Source organism: Cherax quadricarinatus, chromosome 1, assembly GCF_038502225.1.
Source record: "Cherax quadricarinatus isolate ZL_2023a chromosome 1, ASM3850222v1, whole genome shotgun sequence".
In the NCBI taxonomy this organism is placed as follows: Eukaryota; Metazoa; Arthropoda; class Malacostraca; order Decapoda; family Parastacidae; genus Cherax; species Cherax quadricarinatus.
The window spans coordinates 11243809-11264384 of record NC_091292.1 but is presented as its reverse complement, the minus strand read 5'-3'; the positions used below and the strand labels follow the sequence as shown (position 1 = coordinate 11264384).

The following is a 20576-nucleotide window of genomic DNA, read 5'->3' as shown; positions in this document are numbered from 1 at the left end:
TAACGTCTGTGCGCCCTGAAGATCATTGTATTTTTTTTATGTTATGTACCCAAAGCCTAAACGAAAAGTATTACGAACACAGGTACAAAAAAAAGGGATTTTTTTGAGTGCTCGTACATTCCCACCACGAATATTTACGCTGTAGAGAATGTAGAAGAGCAGTAGTGTAAGCAGATACCATACCAGAGTAGTAATAAACGAGGAAAATTGAATTCGCCCACTGCGATTGGCTCATAACTCATACAAGAGAGACCAACACGTATACTCAACCTGCTAGTGAGAAACTGACTCCACCCAGGGGTGTAAGTATAACATTTATTCGGCTGGAGTCGGTATCTCACCCAGCTGGTTGACGTATAAACCTGGCAGCCAGTTACAGTTTGGCTGGTATAGAGGGACTGCCAGAAATGGGTGTGTGATGAACTCCGAATAAACTGTAACATATTTAGTGTACATCACAAAGTTGACTATGGTAGCCGACCTGACGGACGCCACCTGCACCTCTCACCCACGTCCTGATGGACATCACCTGCACCTCTCATCCACGACCTAATGGACATCACCTACACCTCTTATCCACGACTTATGGACGTCGCCTGCACCTCTCACCCATGTCCTAATGGACGTCACCTGCTCCTCTTCTCTACATAGTTCCTTATGCTGGGTGGAAGATGCTTAGGGCACGTGGATCATTGGTATTATATTCTCTAACAAGTATATTATTAAGTGAACATTAAAATGGTATAAAATACCGACAGGTTGTTTGGTGAACATTAAAATGGTATAAAATACCGACAGGTTGTTTGGTGAACATTAAAATGGTATAAAATACCGACAGGTTGTTTGGTGAACATTAAAATGGTATAAAATACCGACAGGTTGTTTGGTAGATACCATTTGGTAGATACAGGTTGTTTGGTAGATACTAAACAACCTGTCGGTATTTTATACCATTTTAATGTTCACTCTGTCAGACACTGCAACTATATTATTAAGGAACAATACGCGGTTTATGGCATTTCATTGAGAAATTTCGTCGAAACAGCACATTGTGTTTTCATTCCTTCCTGTACTGTGACATGAAAAATGTTTAATAATATCTTTATTTCTACAAGTACATGTACTTGTCTAAGCCGGGGGGGGGGGGTGACATGGACCTGCCTCGCATGGGGCAGTAGGCCTACTGCAGTGTTCCTTCTTTCTTATGGATTCTTGTGTATCTTATGGTATACAGGCCTAGCTGACATCAGTGACATACTACTATATAGAAAGCCGCTTGTTATGCAGAGAATTTCGAGCAAATTATGTCAGTTTTACCCCAGGATGCGACCCACCTAACACACAGGTACCCACTTTACTGATGGGTGAACATGACAACAGGTATAAAATAAGTATAAGGAAACAAGCCCAATGTTTCTACCCTCGCTGGGAATCGAATCCGGACCCCTCACCGTGTGAAGCGAGAGCTTACGCCACCAGGCGATGGGCCACCGTGGCCTGACTTTAATAAGGTATCCAACCTGTTGTAGTATCTTTTTTTTTTTAATATATTCCAGTTATTTATAACTTTCCAAGTGAGTTTTTGTTTTTATGCCTGGCTGCAGGGAAGGTGATGCAAAACTTATATTGAGTTATCTTAGTACTAGTGTTGACTTTTATTTCCAAACGTTAAAAAGAAAAATTGGATGCTAGATAATCTGGAGACAGGATGCTGGCAGACATGATGTAATTTTATTTATTTTGTTGTGTCTACCTATTTTTTTACCTCTAAAAAATGGTTGCTCTTCCTGACCTACTGTCCTACATGTTGCCTTGGTCCCACTATCTTATTTTGCTTAACTTCTAATTTATTTTCTATATGTTTTGTCAGAGCAAAGAGCCATGATGAGCAGTAGTAGACTAATGGTATTGTGAGAATGAGACATCAATGTACTATCAGGACATTGATACAAGACGCTGAGCTAGTGATGTCTTGACTAGTTTTGCCTATAAGAATTCTTACCGAAAACGTATCTACTTAAACCATACCCCCGGCCGGGATTGAACCCGCGGTCATAGAGTCTCAAAACTCCAGCCCGTCGCGCTAACCACTAGACCCCGGCCGGGGGTATGGTTTATTTGCAATCGTGTCATTACGATTTCTTAAGTCACGTATCTACTTCTCTCTCTAGCTGTGTTAAGGCCTAATTCTTAGGACTTTATGTTCGGCTGAGTTTGAGGAGGAAATCAAAATGATTTCACATCGCTCGACAAAAACCTCAGTATTCATTACCTTTGTAACTTGTGAGTTCATTACCTTTGTAACTTGTGAGTTCATTACCTTGTACCTAGTTCAGCCATCAAAACTTTGGAGCCCGGTCCCTGGACCCATTGTGTACCTCTGTAATCCGTAAATACCTTTGTAACTTGTCATGATTGTGACTAGACCTACCTGGAGTTCATTACCTTTGTAAATTGTGAATTCATTACCTCTGTAACTTGCTCAGCTATCAAAACTTTGAGGCCCAGTCCCTGGACCCATTATGTACCTCTGTAATCTTTTGACCACCGCCCACAGGATGGGTATGGGGTGACTACCGCCCACAGGATGGGTATGGGGGGCATAATAAACATATTAAACTGAAACTGAACTGACAAAAACCTCGGAGTCACATTCCTGTGAGAGATCTCCAGATCACCCCAATTTCAAAATATTTATGTACATTTTTGCGCAATCCCCGACATACATATAGGAGGAGAAAGAGGAGGAGGAAGAAGAGGAGGAGACTTGGAGAGATCATATGTCCTTGAGATATAAGCCACTATTGGCTTAAGACCTGCTTAAGACAACACATTCTCAACACAGTATATTACGAGAATTATCGTTTACTGGAATATTTTACTCCGTGTCTCGTTTGGAGTCATCATTCACACTTCGAATACAGTGGGCCAGGAGCTACGACTGGAATCCGCAATCCAAAACTGAGTAATTACAGAGTGATTATATAATACATTGCTGAGGTGTGTGAGGGTAGTGTGGGGTGCCGGGGAGGTGTGTGGCTGGCACCCCCGGCTGTTGCGTCATCCAGTAGTAGTAGTACCTCTGAGTTGCCAGGTGTTGGGGAAACAGCAGCAGTGTTCCCAGAGACACTTGCCTTGGCAAGTGTTAGTCTGTGAAGTTATTTATGGGTGTGAGAGGTGGAGGGAAACAGTGTGGATGATTTTCATGCTGGGTGGAAGATGCTTAGGGCACGTGGGTCATTATACTCGAGTCAGATCTCGGTCATAGATGATAGAGATAGCGTTTAGGTACAGTGTTGTTGACTCTGGTGTCAACAACACTGGCAGGTTGGCGGGGATGGTGTGGCTGGGCCGGGTTACTCACACCAGTATAGTGTCAGAAGTGTAGAGGTGAGGAGGTGACGCTCAAGACCTGCCTAAACACAAGTGAAAACGCGCTCACACACATTTATCAAGGTAGGTACTCCTTTCCATAGCATAAATATGGTAGGTTATTCCGTCTCGGCGTCCCTTGAAAGTGCATATCTCAGTGGAAGGTTATATTTATTACAACATTATTCAAAAACTGGTGTAACGTACCACGTGGAGGAAAGTAGCCGAGACGCGGGAGAATTAAACATTATTATAAATAGATATTCAGACAAATCTACCCATCTTCCAGTCAAAAATATACTTCGATTTCGGCTTACCAGTGCCGAAAAACTTACTGAGAAGTGGGATGGATGGTGAGAGGTGATTTCCCAGAGTGTGGTAAGTCAGCGTTTTCCCCAACAGCTGACTGAGAGACAGGCAGGCGCCGACGACCTCCCTACCAGTCATAGTACACATAGCTATCTATATTCGTCTATATTCCAACCTCCACATACATGTCAATGTGCTAATATCACTGCAGTGAATCTGATTGTGATGATTCAGAATATATTGATTATGTCTGGCTTAGTGAAAGGTGTCCAGCAAGGCCCGAATTACACTTGACAAGTCACCGCAACTTTTATCCGTTTTAAACGTGTTTGTGCTGGCAAAGTTGTGATTGCGAGGGTCGAGTCTTATGTCATGCCTCTGTTTGAAGCGTATTTAACTTTGAATTGATTTAAGGTTAAACCATAAGATATTACAAAGACCCCAGTGAAGTTAAGTCACTTCCCCTGACCTTTTGGGGGGATTTTCTTCGGTAATTTACTCATTTTACTATGTATGATAATTGTTATCACCTAAATTTGTATAACTGTATTTATGTACCCGCGTCAGGAAACTCTTGTCCTGTTTCCTGACGAATCTTGCCTAATCTAACCAGTACCTAAATAAACTTGCACAGAGATTATACGTATGATATATATCTCTGTGTATATAAATTGAGTTTAATGCCTGTATTAGAGATTAAAAGTCACCTGCACTGGTAGTGTACAGGTAACGTACCCTTAATTAAGAGGCGCGTGAGTTTCCGTCTCTTGATATCATCTACCCAGTTCATAATTACTGTCGCATTTGCTTTGTCTGCTTTCATAAAGTGAAGTCTAAGATCTTTCATTAATTCATGATATAGCTTAACAAATGTTTGAGGACAATTATTAGAAAACGGGGGAACTGACGTGCCCCTTAATTAAGACAGACCAATAAAATGTGCGTTAAGGGCAGTTTATAAATAGCTCATGTCAGCCCTACAGTCATACATGAATAATATACAATACCAAAATGAAAATTAGACACATTTGCAACATCTGGGTATCTTTATTGATTCCCAGATGTTGCTCATGTCTAATTTTCAGCCCCACAGACAGCATTTCTTAATGGCAGAAGAGAAAATTTCCAACATTCCTTTCAGTGCTTTCCAAATGACCCTGATGGATCCGGGTGTACGTGGGTGACCAAGGGATGGGGAGGAGAGTGACCCTGGAGTAAAATACCTGGTGCGTAAAGTTACACCAAGGAAAACCAGTCTGGTGTAAATCACTTCAGAACGAGTGTAAGAGGTATTATGGGTGATGGTTAATTTTTAAACAGATTTCAATACTGAACATATCTAAAATACAATTTTGAATATTATAAGTGTTTTAGTGCCTTTGATTTTTGTTTTAAATTCTCCTACAGTTTAAGGTTTCTTACACAATAATAAAAAAAGAAGTTTTTAAGTAAGCTAGTGGCCGCTTATGAACTGTGTGGGTTTGCTTATATATTAAATTTTTTTCCCCAACAAGTCGGCCGTCTCCCACCGAGGCAGGGTGACCCAAAAAAGAAAGAAAATCCCCAAAAAGAAAATACTTTCATCATTCAACACTTTCACCACACTCACACATTATCACTGCCTTTGCAGAGGTGCTCAGAATACAACAGTTTAGAAGCATATACGTATAAAGATACACAACATATCCCTCCAAACTGCCAATATCCCAAACCCCTCCTTTAAAGTGCAGGCATTGTACTTCCCATTTCCAGGACTCAAGTCCGATTATATGAAAATAACCGGTTTCCCTGAATCCCTTCACTAAATATTACCCTGCTCACACTCCAACAGATCGTCAGGTCCCAAGTACCATTCGTCTCCATTCACTCCTAACACGCTCACGCACGCTTGCTGGAAGTCCAAGCCCCTTGCCCACAAAACCTCTTTTACCCCCTCTCTCCAACCCTTTCGAGGACGACCCCTACCCCGCCTTCCTTCCCCTATAGATTTATATGCTTTCCATGTCATTCTACTTTGATCCATTCTCTCTAAATGACCAAACCACCTCAACAACCCCTCTTCTGCCCTCTGACTAATACTTTTATTAACTCCACACCTTTTCCTAATTTCCACACTCCGAATTTTCTGCATAATATTTACACCACACATTGCCCTTAAACAGGACATCTCCACTGCCTCCAACCGTCTCCTCGCTGCTGCATTTACCACCCAAGCTTCACACCCATATAAGAGTGTTGGTACTACTATACTTTCATACATTCCCTTCTTTGCCTCCATAGATAACGTTTTTTGACTCCACATATACCTCAACGCACCACTCACCTTTTTTCCCTCATCAATTCTATGATTAACCTCATCCTTCATAAATCCATCCGCCGACACATCAACTCCCAAGTACAGTATCTGAAAACATTCACTTCTTCCATACTCCTCCTCCCCAATTTGATATCCAATTTTTCTTTATCTAAATCATTTGATACCCTCATCACCTTACTCTTTTCTATGTTCACTTTCAACTTTCTACCTTTACACACATTCCCAAACTCATCCACTAACCTTTGCAATTTTTCTTTAGAATCTCCCATAAGCACAGTATCATCAGCAAAAAGTAACTGTGTCAATTCCCATTTTGAATTTGATTCCCCAAAATTTAATCCCACCCCTCTCCCGAACACCCTAGCATTTACTTCCTTTACAACCCCATCTATAAATATATTAAACAACCATGGTGACATTACACATCCCTGTCTAAGACCTACTTTTACCGGAAAGTAATCTCCCTCTCTTCTACACACCCTAACCTGAGCCTCACTATCCTCATAACTCTTTACAGCATTTAATAACTTACCACCTATTCCATATACTTGCAACATCTGCCACATTGCTCCCCTATCCACTCTATCATATGCCTTTTCTAAATCCATAAATGCAATAAAAACTTCCCTACCTTTATCTAAATACTGTTCAAATATATGCTTCAATGTAAACACTTGATCTACACATCCCCTACCCACTCTGAAGCCTCCTTGCTCATCCACAATCCTACATTCTGTCTTACCTCTAATTCTTTCAATTATAACCCTACCGTACACTTTTCCTGGTATACTCAGCAAACTTATTCCTCTATAATTTTTACAATCTCTTTTGTCCCCTTTCCCTTTATATAAAGGGACTATACATGCTCTCCGCCAATCCCTAGGTACCTTCCCCTCTTTCATACATTTATTAAACAAAAGTACCAACCACTCCAACACTATATCCCCCCCTGCTTTTAACATTTCTGTCATGATCCCATCATTTCCAGCTGCTTTACCCCCTTTCATTCTACGTAATGCCCCACGTACCTCCCCCACACTTACATTCTGCTCTTCTTCACTCCTAAAAGATGGTATACCTCCCTGACCAGTGCATGAAATTACTGCCTCTCTTTCTTCCTTAACATTTAAAAGTTCCTCAAAATATTCTCGCCATCTACCTAATACCTCCCTCTCCCCATCTACTAACTCCCCTACTCTGTTTTTAACTGCCAAATCCATACTTTCCCTAGGCTTTCTTAACTTGTTTAACTCCAAAATTTTTTCTTATTTTCATTAAAATTTCTTGACAGTGCCTCTCCCACTCTATCATCTGCTCTCCTTTTGCACTCTCTCACTACTCTCTTTACCTTTCTTTTACTCTCCATATACTCTGCTCTTCTTATAACACTTCTGCTTTGTAAAAACCTCTCATAAGCTACCTTTTTCACTTTTATCACACCCTTTACTTCATCATTCCACCAATCACTCCTCTTTCCTCCTGCCCCCACCCTCCTATAACCACAAACTTCTGCCCCACATTCTAATACTGCATTTTTAAAACTATTCCAACCCTCTTCAACCCCCCCCCCCCCACTACTCATCTTTGCACTAGCCCACCTTTCTGCCAATAGTCGCTTATATCTCACCCGAACTTCCTCCTCCCTTAGTTTATACATTTCACCTCCCTCTTACTTGTTGTTTCCACCTTCCTCTTTTCCCATCTACCTCTTACTCTAACTGTAGCTACAACTAAATAATGATCCGATATATCAGTTGCCCCTCTATAAACATGTACATCCTGGAGCCTACCCATCAACCTTTTATCCACCAATACATAATCTAATTAACTACTTTCATTACGTGCTACATCATACCTTGTATATTTATTTATCCTCTTTTTCATAAAATATGTATTACTTATTACCAAATCTCTTTCTACACATAGCTCAATTAAAGGCTCCCCATTTACATTTACCCCTGGCACCCCAAATTTACCTACTACTCCCTCCATAACACTTTTACCCACTTTAGCATTGAAATCCCCAACCACCATTACTCTCACACTTGATTCAAAACTCCCCACGCATTTACTCAACAAATCCCAAAATCTCTCTCACTCCTCTACATTTCTCTCTTCTCCAGGTGCATACACGCTTATTATAACCCACTTTTCACATCCAATCTTTATTTTACTCCACATAATCCTTGAATTAATACATTTATAGTCCCTCTTTTCCTGCCATAGCTTATCCTTCAACATATATATATATATATATATATATATATATATATATATATATATATATATATATATATATATATATATATATATATATATATATATATATATATATATGCCGAATAGGTAAAATTGGTCAGTTAGCAAGAACTCGTTTAAAATTAAGTCCTTCCCAGAAATTTTCTCTTATAAGTTTAAAGATGTATCCTTTTCATTTATGTTAATGTAAAAATTACCTAACCTTATTATAACAAGCACAATTTAATTTAGCCTAATGCAAGTAAATATATTTTAAATAGGTTTACAATAATTTAATAATAAACACAGTGAAATATATTTTTTTCGTTAGGTTCAGAACGATTTTTGCGAAATTATTGCATACACAAATTTTCGCTTGCCTTATTCGGCAAGAAGAGCGTTGCTATTTAAGCCAAAATAGTAAGTTTTACCTATTCGGCACGACATACAAACATAATATACATGTATGTATAATATATATATATATATATATATATATATATATATATATATATATATATATATATATATATATATATATATATATATATATATATATATATATATTTATATATATATTTATATAATGAAATGAACCTGCAAATCTTTAAATAATGTGAAACTAATAAGGCGAGACAGACAAGGATGCAGTGTACAGCTCTCGGACCTGGGAACTCTCATGCCTTCATTAATCCCTGGGATCAGTATCTGATTTCACCTGGTCGTCATTGTATGTAACACCACATAAAGTGCTGGTTTAAGAAGCTGTATTAAAAACAGTTTCACCCCCTCTCCCCCATGACAAGGTATTTCATATATCCTGACACTTTCTTGATTGTGTTGTGTTTTATGATGAGTTCACGTATGCTGGAAAATGGGAAGACTATTTACTTGTTGGCATGGTTTGTGATATTTATTAGGTAAAAGGATCTATGTGCGACTAATGTGGCAGTGTATTGCGGCAGTATTTCGCCCTCCAGGAGCTCTGTCAAGCCTAAGCTCTCCAAGGAGAGCGAAACGTTTCCGCAATAAAATGTCGTATTAGTTGCGCACGTGTCCTTTTACCAAACACATTGTCGGTAATTCTACGATATTATTACAATCTGCAGCAGTAACAGAAACTTTACCTGTGAAGATTAAAACTGCTTTGGGGGGGGATATTTAGGGCGTGTTGAATATCTTTGTAGATAAATTGTTCAGAGAGCCGACAAGTTGATAAATTAGACACACAATGGCATCATCAGTCCAGTACAAAGAAGAGTGGTGAAGATCAGGAGTTTGAGGTAGTCGGTCCCTCAGCCTGGAGTCGATGTACTCAGTCCTTTAATCTTAAAAAGAATACAGCATATATGTGAAGAACTGGCTTATGTAATGCGAACAGGCGAGGTTAAGCAGTCGCAGGCGGTGTCGCCTTGGACAAATCCACAGGTAGAAGTAGGTCATGCCTGTAGGTTAGGCAAGTGTAGAATGTCTTGTGGCTTCCCCTCTGCAGTCATATATGTATTACGTGAATGGTATACAATACCGACAAGATGAAAATTAGACACACATGCAACATCTGGGCATCTTTAATGTAGAGGTTTCACCATCTAGTGCCTTTATCAATACAGATTCTAGGACATAATTTGAAGACAGTAGAACTCCATACAAAAGATGAGGTAATTAGTCCTTCAGCCCTGAAATTGGTTTGAAGAGCTTCGGTCCTCACTAAAGTTCTCTTTACTGACGCTACTAGGGACTTTGTTCCACTCGTCAACAACTCTATTGCCTAACTATATAGTTTCCAAATCCAAATTTGTCCTTGGGAATAAAGACACTGGTAGCAGAGGATCATAATACAATATTTCAAAGGTTGGACTTCACCACATACACGGGTATGAGCAGATACATCGCCTTGTAAGGCAAACGATACCCGTCTGTAGTGCTGAAAATGGCATAAAATACCGACAAGATGATTAAGACATATGCAGCAGTTGGGTATATAGTTGTATATAATTCTGTCTTCAAATTATGTCCTAGAATTTGTATTGATAAAGCCACTGGATGGCGAAACGTCTACATTAAAGATACCCAGATGTTGCATATTTGTCTAAATTTTTCAACAGTTGGGTATCTTCATTGTTGAAAAGTTTCGCCTACACAGTAAGTATCTGTTGTTGCACATGTCTTGATCAACCCGTCTGTAGTGACTGTTGAAGAGACTGGCTAATTGTTTGCTAGGTTCCTCTTCACATTTTCCTTGAAATCTTTAAAACAGTTCATAAAGATCTGGTGATTGGTTTTAATCTTATTTTTTTTTTCGTCTGAGAACCATGGCACTCATGATTTTGATCGTGCATAGCTTATTTTCGTCCTGGTCAATATAAAATATATTGATTTCTGGAATTTTGCTCTAGCATCTTCCTGCGTTCAAGAAAATCAGGAAATAAGTATTGAAGTGTGTACATATTTTTTTGTCACAGTACGCTGATATAAGTAACTTTTAAAGGAACCTTTCTTTTCCCTTATTTTACTCCTATATCTGAAATAAACCTTTTTGGGTTGGATTTTGATTCCCTTGCGCCTTTAATTTTAGTCTAGGTCTTTATTTATCTTTATTTCTCTCTTTAAATGAATATATTGCCATTAAGGTTGCCTTGATGCTGAAGTACTCGTGAGCCAAGAAATCAGTACTTTCCCTTCCATTCAACAGTAAACGCCAGTATGACCCCAGCAGCCTCGTTTAGTCTTCTATTAAACAGGCGACAACATTTTTTTGGCGTGTGCCTTTGTGTTGGAGGATCAACATTCTTGCCAGTGACACAGAAATCCCACCTACGTGTGCCAACTGCATCAGCACAAGTCAAAAAACAGTTCATCTTTGTTTTAAGATTCTTTCATCCTAGTCACTGGTTTCTCCCTAGACAAGCCTAGTCCAGCAGGGTCGGGCTGCGGGAGTAAGAGGCAAACACTCGAAGATATATCAAATGTAAGATAATATCTCTATATTATCTTACAATATATCTCTATATTATCTCCAAGAGCCCGGCCATGAGCCAGGATCGCATGTGTTTATTTTTCCACCGTGTCGATATTTTATACTATTTATCTCTAAATAAGACACATGTCCACTATTCACACACCGCCACTTGTCTTAATACACCAGCACTGCCTGTCTTAATACACCAGCACTGTCTTAATACACCAGCACTGCCTGTCTTAATACACCAGCACTGCCTGTCTTAATACACCAGCACTGCCTGTCTTAATACACCAGCACTGCCTGTCTTAATACACCAGCACTGCCTGTCTTAATACACCAGCACTGCCTGTCTTAATACACCAGCACTGCCTGTCTTAATACACCAGCACTGCCTGTCTTAATACACCAGCACTGCCTGTCTTAATACACCAGCACTGCCTCTCTTCATACACCAGCACCGCCTGTCTTCATACACCAGCACCACCTGTCTTCATACACCAGCACCACCTGTCTTCATACACCAGCACCACCTGTCTACATACACCAGCACCACCTGTCTGCATACACCAGCACCACCTGTCTGCATACACCAGCACCGCCTGTCTTCATACACCAGCACCGCCTGTCTTCATACACCAGCATCGCCTGTCTTCATACACCAGCACCACCTGTCTTCATACACCAGCACCACCTGTCTTCATACACCAGCACCACCTGTCTTCATACACCAGCACCACCTGTCTACATACACCAGCACCACCTGTCTTCATACACCAGCACCACCTGTCTGCATACACCAGCACCACCTGTCTTCATACACCAGCACCACCTGTCTTCAAACACCAGCACCACCTGTCTTCATACACCAGCACCACCTGTCTTCATACACCAGCACCACCTGTCTTCATACACCAGCACCACCTGTCTGCATACACCAGCACCACCTGTCTTCATACACCAGCACCACCTGTCTTCATACACCAGCACCACCTGTCTTCATACACCAGCACCACCTGTCTTCATACACCAGCACCACCTGTCTTCATACACCAGCACCACCTGTCTACATACACCAGCACCACCTGTCTTCATACACCAGCACCACCTGTATCTTGCTACTCAGAACTTTTATAATTTTATACAGTCAGTAAAATTACGTAAATGTTGCACATGTATCTTATTCATCTAAGAAAATGTCGGGTAATAACTCCAACACTATCTTGTCTCGTTAAAATTATAATATGTTTGTTCAGAAGTTAAATCTCGCCCCTCTTCCAACCACCTATATTTATATCACTTTAATTTGCATTAACATCTTCTTTTATCTATTTAAATATCACGGCGCTTCATGTAAGTATACATAATAATAATGAAAATAATAGATAATGAAGATAATAGTAAAAGTAACAACGGGAACAACAGTGACAACAACAACAACAACAATTATGAGTGAAAATGCTGGGTGTCATCGAGTGTTTACCTGTGACCTGTTTCGAGAGTTTTCCTACTCCCTCGACCCTGCCCGTAACCAAGCTCCTCTGTTGGCTGCCTGCCTGGTTTACTAGGTTGTTGCAGAGGTTGGCCATCACAGCTTGGTTGATCCAGCACTCCGTGAAGGTATAGATCCAATTTCTTCTTGAGAACTTTTTCAATAATGAGATTTCGATATATTTGGGGTATTAAGATGAGGGATCGAGCCTCCTGCCAGGCTGTGAGTTTGAATACTGTGTATTCACCTATTTGTGGTTGCATGCAGGGCCGGATTACCGCATAGGCAAACTAGGCATTTGCCTAGGGCCCCGCGCATTTGGGGGCCCCGCGGTCCAAGGGGTTCAGGGGCTCATCCAAGACTGCGCACATGGTGCAAGTACAAAGGGGTCCCTACCTAAAAAGTTCAAGTGTTTGGAGAGTAAAATTGATTTTTAAAAATTAAAACAAAAATAAATAATGAAATAAAATAAAATAAAAATAAACATAACCATAGATGGCAACACTCAACACGCCTTTGTTTACATCAGAACAGCTGTGTTTTCCAGCTAATGGGTGAGTATGGGAGATTCCTCTCCAATTTTCTGTAGTAATTACACGTTATCTAGACTTGTACTGTGACAAATTAACTGAAGTGTTGTTGATAGACATTGATGTGTATGGATAAATGTTTGTTTTCGCCTCTAAATGTTAAGGGAGGTACCTGATAAGGTTACTTGACCAGTAAAGACGCATGGACCAGTAAAGACGCATTTTTGGTAAAAATACTATAAAGAAAAACCTAAAAACGCAAACTGACTTCCGTTTGTAGGTTTTAAAAGCACTTTGTCCTGTCTTTAAGTCTATCATTTCAATAACAGATCTCAATTGATTGATGTTCTACATCATTTCCGTCGCAAATGCTTAGTTTTCAAGTTGCGACGGAAGTGATGTAGAACATCAATTAATTTACTACATATTTCCCCAGAAACACATAAGCCACATCAGAAAATCGTTGGTTACCTGGAGGTTATTCCGGGGATCAACGTCCCCGCGGCCCGGTCCATGACCAGGCCTCCCGATGGATCAGGGCCTGATCAACTAGGCTGTTACTGCTGGCCGCACGCAGTCCGACGTACGAGCCACAGCCCGGCTGATCCGGCACTGACTTTAGGTATCTGTCCAGCTCTCTCTTGAAGGCAGCCAGGGGTTTATTGGCAATTCCCCTAATGCTTGATGGGAGGCTGTTGAACAGTTTTGGGCCCCGGACACTTATGGTGTTTTCTCTTAGTGTACCAATGGCGCCCCTACTTTTTATTGGCGGCATTTTGCATCGCCTGCCCAGTCTTTTACTTTCGTAGGGAGTGATTTGGGTGAAACTGAAAATTGTCCCTGCATTCTTTAATTCTCATGTCCTTATCTATGGTGGTAGGCCATATATCATGCAAAACATAATGATTAGTTATGAAAATGGTAATATAAATACCATTGTGCATTGTTCTTGGACTCAGTATGATTTCTGCTTAAGTAAATTGGAGATCAAGGAGGATGAATTAGTAAAATATTCGTAGCCCAAATCACTAACCTAATCTCTATATGACTCCTTTCTGGTAACGTTTTGAATTTTTAGATGCGCAGCCAGAGGAAAGGGGGCTACAAGGGCCATATCCCCCCAATTGACAGAAAAAAAAATTAATAATAATTAAAAAAATAATAATAATTGATAATGAAAAATTTGTATTTGCATGATTACAGACAGTGATACATCCTCATTATGGCATCTCGTGAACGTGATGTTGGATGTTCTTATGCGAGTGGGTCACAGAAAAGAAAGAAGAAAATTCAAGAAGAACAGAAAAAGAAAGATGTAGGAAGCTGCAGAAAGATCACAGGCATGCTCACGAAAACAGTTTCTGATGTTACCAGTACAGTTAAATCTGCAGATACGTCAGATCATACAGGAAGCCCTCCCTCCATTATTTCTCAGCCAGCATCTACTTCTTTTGTGTCTCCTCTCAATGTCTCAACAGACATTTCATCCACAGGATTTGTCTTAAAAGATCCTGCCTCATGGCCAAATGTAATCCCAGATTCTCTACGTAATGCTTTCATTGAAGAAAACTTCAGTCAAACTCTGAACATTGACTTTAGGAAATCAGCAAGGATTTATGATGATGGAAGTCGTCGTTGTTTAAAGTCATCTATGTTTTATAGGAAGCTTGCAAATTCAGAAACTGTGAAAAGATCATGGATGGTATACTCTGAAAGCTCAGGAAAAGTGTACTGTTCAGCATGCAAGCTATTTTCTACCAAAGAAAATACCTTCACACAGGGGTTCAATGACTGGAAAAATTCCAAGTGTTTCGAGGAACATGAAAACAGCACCACTCACAGGAGCTGTATTTTAGCCAGTGTATTTCGTGCACAGAAAAAAGGCTTATTGGATTCTCATTTGGAAAATCAAACTGAAAATGAGCTCACTTATTGGAGAAAAGTTCTAGAAAGAGTTGTTGCTGTTGTAAAATTCTTAGCTCTAAGAAGACTTGCTTTCCGTGGAGAAAAGGAGGTTTCTGGTTCGGAAAACAATGGCAATTTCCTAGGGATCATAGAACTGTTAGCACAATTCGATCCATTCTTAGCAAATCATGTGTCACGCCTTGGGAATGCAGGAAGAGGCACTGTATCTTACATGTCATCTACTATATGCAATGAATTTATTGAACTGATGACTAAGAAGGTCCTCAATAACATCATAGCAGCTGTGAAAACTGCAAAATACTTTGCAATAAGTGTAGATTCAACACCAGATATTTCACATACAGATCAATTGACATTCATTGTTCGCTTTGTCGACTCCAGTGGTAAGCCTGTAGAGCGCTTTATAAAATTCATTCCTCTTTCAGGCCATGATGGAGAAACAATGATGAATGTAGTACTGGATACTCTGTTTGAACATGATCTCTCTATTATGGATTGCCGTGGCCAGAGCTACGACAATGCAAGTAACATGTCGGGTAAATATAATGGATTGCAAGCCCGTATCAAGCAAATCATCCCACTTGCTGAATATGTGCCCTGCTCAGCACATTCTCTTAATCTTGTTGGGTCATGTGCTGCAGAGTGTTGTGTCGCTGCAGTTTCATTTTTTGGACTTTTACACACACTCTTTATTTTTTTCTCTGCTTCAACGCATCGGTGGAGTATACTCAAGTCAACCATTCATGGAGATGTCATCAAATCATTATCAACAACAAGGTGGTCAGCGCAGCATGATGCAACACATGCTTTGAAAGACAGCTTTGCTGAAATACGTTCTGCTTTGATCCAAATAGCAGAGGATGAAGACCAGACAGCAACTACAAGAAGCGAAGCAGCCAGCTTAGCATCAAAATTGGAAGATTTTGAATTGGCCTTACTCTGTGTGCTTTGGGACTGTATACTGGAACGGTTAAATGCCACGAACAAGACACTTCAGAAAATTGAAATGGCTACTTGTGCTAACCTCTATGCAGGCTTAGTGGAATTTGTAAGCTCACTTCGCAATGATGAAGCTTTTGAAATGTTTGAAGAGAAAGCTAAACTGCTGGTGAAAGACTACAGTTACCGGGCTGATCATCAGCGGTCAAGGAAGAGGAAACGCAATTTTGAAGAGCCAGACAATGAAATTGTGTTGTTACCAAGGCAGAAATGTAAGACAGCTACATACTTCGTCATTCTGGATTCACTGGAGTTTACCTGGAGAGAGTTCCGGGGGTCAACGCCCTCGCGGCCCGGTCTGTGACCAGGCCTCCTGGTGGATCAGAGCCTGATCAACCAGGCTGTTACTGCTGGCTGCACGCAAACCAACGTACGAGCCACAGCCCGGCTGATCAGGAACCGACTTTAGGTGCTTGTCCAGTGCCAGCTTGAAGACTGATTACAGAATTGGTGAAAAGAAAAAAATCTACCAGAATCTCAATGACAAGTTTGGACTTCTGTTCAAAATTACTACTATGCCAGATGTAGAATTGAGAGAAGCTGCATTAAAGTTGCAACAACACCTTTCAGCAGATGTTCAGGACACATTTGTTGAAGAAATAGTTCATTTTTCTGGGTATATGAATCAGATTAAAGCTCCACCTGAAAAATGTGCGCCCTCAGCTGCTTTGAAACATTTAAGAAATGCAGGTATCTCAGAAACCTTCCCTAATGTTGACATAGTTTATCGCCTTTACCTAACACTTCCAGCTACTAACTGTGAAGGAGAATGTTCATTTTCTGTTTTGAAAAGAGTGAAAAACCAGCTCCGTTCAACAATGAGCCAAGACAAATTGTGTAACCTAGCCTTGTTGACCATTGAGTCTGATCTAACAAGAAATATTGATTTTCAGAATACAATTGATGATTTTGCCAATATAAAATCCAGAAAAATGTTTATTTAAGAAGTGCCTGTGAATATAAACAATTCTTTATTTTCTTGACTTTATATGATTTGATAGTCTTATGCATGATGCAATGATAATAATGGTCAGTGATTTATAAAGGGAATAATAGTGCTGTAGTGGTTATGCTGAATATAAGAGGTACATGATGTCACTACTTTAATAGCCTAATCTAGTAATACTATGCTGTCTTGAGTTTATTCTCTTTAAAATGCATGATTTAACAAGATAGTTATAATGTTTGTTGGTAAATGGTTTTGGTTTTGATGTACTTTCCCTATTAAATTTAATCTAAATAGCCAGAATGTATTTAATTAGACCATAAACAGGCTCACACCGACCCCTCCCCCCCCCCAAGCTGGAAGGGGTCGCTTCGCTTACCCTTAACTCAAAGGGGCCCCGCCAATCTGAATAGCCTAGGGCCCGGAGACTTCTTAATCCGGCCCTGGTTAGTCAGGTTGAGTGCGTGTGTGTGTGTGTGTGTGTGTGTGTGTGTGTGTGTGTGTTGAAAATTTCACATTGTCACGAAAGAAAATTCGCCACCTTTTCCCTGCAGACCACAAGGGTTTCCGGTGCTATTGAAGTGATGCTCCAAATTCCTACACTTGCTGTGGTTTCTATTTCCATACGATCAGCAGCACCACTTTTCTGACCAGCAGTGAAGGTAATATACACGGCAGTCTGAATGGCTACACTTGTATATTCCCACCGAGTGCAATTCTTCGATGGATACACTGTGACATTCTCGGCGTAACATTGGTAATGGATTGGGCGAATGATTTTTACTGGGTTTGGATTAGACTGGGACTTACCAAGTATGAACCAGTAGGCCTGCTGCAGTGTTCCTCCTCTCTTATGTTGACCGCAGAAAAGGTACTAAGGTCCTCTCTCGGCTCCAGCAAATCTTATCTTGTTGTCATTGACATCATTGGGTCTAGAATATTATCATTATCATCAAGATTGATCAAGACTGATCACCTCAAATTCCTTCTGATCTTCAACCATTCTTCTCTGTATTGGACTGAGGAAGCCACTGGTTGGCGAAACGGTTCCACAAGAGAGACCCAAGTATTGTACAAGTGTCTCATTCATCATTATCATATTCAGCTTGCACAGCTCACACCTGTGACCTGTATAGAAAGTTTGTCTCCTCCTACACACCTTTTTCCGGCCACATTTTCCTGCTGACTGGTCAGCTGTACTTCTGCTTCCTGTTGAAAAGGGTATAAAATACCGACAAGTTGATGATTAAGACATGTACATCAGTTGGGTATCTTTACTGTTGAAATGTTTCGCCAACATGGTAGGCTTTTTCACCCACATGCAAAGGCAGCAAGTGTAGTAGTGAAATGAAGATGATGTAATCAGTCCATCAACCCTGGAGAAATAGTAGTATTTGAGGTGGTCAATCCCTCAGCCAGGCTGAGGGACTGACCACTGACTGTTGTGGAAACTTGCCTAGTTTCCTCTTTGTTAAAACTTCTACCGACAGAATATATACACCGCAAGGTGTATACCCTCAATGTTTATACACCAAGGATTTACTTTCATTCATTTCCATCACATTTTGTAGAGATTAAAAGCGTTTCTGATGGTGAACAAGTGACATGCAGCAACCTGAAGGAGCACGTAAGTTCCTCAGTCTTCTAATAACATGTTCATTTTTCCAATATAATCTACCTTGTCCATAATTATCTTTCCTTAATTCATGGTATAACTTAACAAATCTTTGAGGACAATAGTGTTGCAGAGGTGTGTGTTGCAAAGTTGTGTGTTGCAAAGGTGTGTTGCAGAGGTCTGAGCACAATTGTCTTCAAATATTTGTTAAGTTATACCATGAATTAAGGAAAGATCCTGGACTTCACCTTACGAAACAAAACAAATGCGATATTAATTATGGACAAAGTAGATTATAGTTGAAAATGAACATGTTATTAGGAGACGGAGGAACTTACATGCCTCTTAATGACCCTCGTGTAGGTGATAGGCTTTAAGCTCCCATTAATCAATTTCTTCCCCTTTTTCCACAGGATATGCTGTATGCTGCGGTGTATTTCTCTCAGCATACATATACTGAGTTTACTTTAATACCTCTTTTAGGGATTAAATTATTCTTGTCTGGTGGTGGTTATTATTATTATAATCAAGGGGAAGCGCTAAACCCGGAGGGTTATACAGCGCCTGGGGGGGGGGGGGATGTGGAAGGCATTCAGGCTTAATTCGGGGAACTGGAGCACAGATCCAATTCCCTAAATCAAGAGCCCCTCACCAACATCAAGGAACCTTCCTTGAGGGGTTCTGGTGGTGAAAAGTGTTACATGCAGCCTTAATGACCCCTAATGTAGTCGATAGGCTTTAACCCTCATTTAACCAATCAAACTTGCCCTTTTCTCTGGAGTATTTCTTGTATTTCTATGTGTACATATATTTTTATATTTATGTGAAGCGCTAAACCCTTGTGGGGGATTATCTGCACAGTGACCTGTAATCTGGAGGCCGGTATAATGACTCGAGCATGATCTTGTACCTGTGTGTGTGTGTGTGTGTGTGTGTGTGTGTGTGTGTGTGTGTGTGTGTGTGTGTGTGTGTGTGTGTGTGTGTGTGTGTGTGTAGGGTCAGCAAGGCCGGGTGTCACTGCCAGGTTGAGGGTGGGGGAGGGGGTCGATGCATCTGTCTTTAGCTTAGAAGGGGAAGTGTTGAAAAAATGTGAATGACGTCGGTTCGAATCGGTCCCACCCACCGCCTACTGACGGTCAACCCACCTTCCAGCCCACCTGACCCCCCCCCATCCATCCACCCACCCATCAGCTCACCCAGTGACCACCCACAATAGGACGTAGTGTCGCTGTGGGGGGTTGAAGTAGCTGACACTTCCCGTATCCTTCACTCAACTTTAATTCATTCTCTCTCTCTCTCTCTCTCTCTCTCTCTCTCTCTCTCTCTCTCTCTCTCTCTCTCTCTCTCTCTCTCTCTCTCTCTCTCTCTCTCTCTCTCTCTCTCTCTCCCCTCAAGGAAGGTTCCTTGATGTTGGTGAGGGGCTCTTGATTTAGGGAATTGGATCTGTGCTCCAGTTCCCCGAATTAAGCCTGAATGCCTTCCACATCCCCCCCCCCAGGCGCTGTATAATCCTCCGGGTTTAGCGCTTCCCCCTTGATTATAATAATAATAATCTCTCTCTCTCTCTCTCTCTCTCTCTCTCTCTCTCTCTCTCTCTCTCTCTCTCTCTCTCTCTCGATCTGTTTTTACTTATCTCTGGCCTCTAGGTTCTCGATCATACCTACTCTTGAAATTTTGTATAGTGTGCACTTCCGCCGTCTCTTCATCTGGTTCACTCCACTTACTCATTACCCTGCAACTTTAAAAAAGTACTTTGTAATATAGATGTGGATCATCTCAGCCTTTACCTGTCCACTCTGTCTAATCCTCTGAGTATTTTGTATGCCATGATCATATCACCCTTGTTAGCTTCTGTTCTTTGTGTCTCGTCATT

General features: G+C 40.7%; 1 protein-coding gene across 2 annotated transcripts in view; it reads left to right on the top strand.

Moving 5' to 3' along the window:
* The first annotated feature begins 3241 nt into the window (after positions 1-3241).
* Positions 3242-20576, top strand: part of LOC128687354 (large neutral amino acids transporter small subunit 2) — a 148037-nt gene continuing 130702 nt past the window's right edge. The window contains exons 1-2 of one of the 2 annotated variants that reach the window (XM_070093794.1): positions 3242-3456; positions 4823-4970. The gene's annotated coding sequence lies outside the window, so the exon portion shown is untranslated. The remainder of the gene's footprint in view (positions 3457-4822; positions 4971-20576) is intronic. The other variant, XM_070093668.1, reaches the window with a different exon arrangement.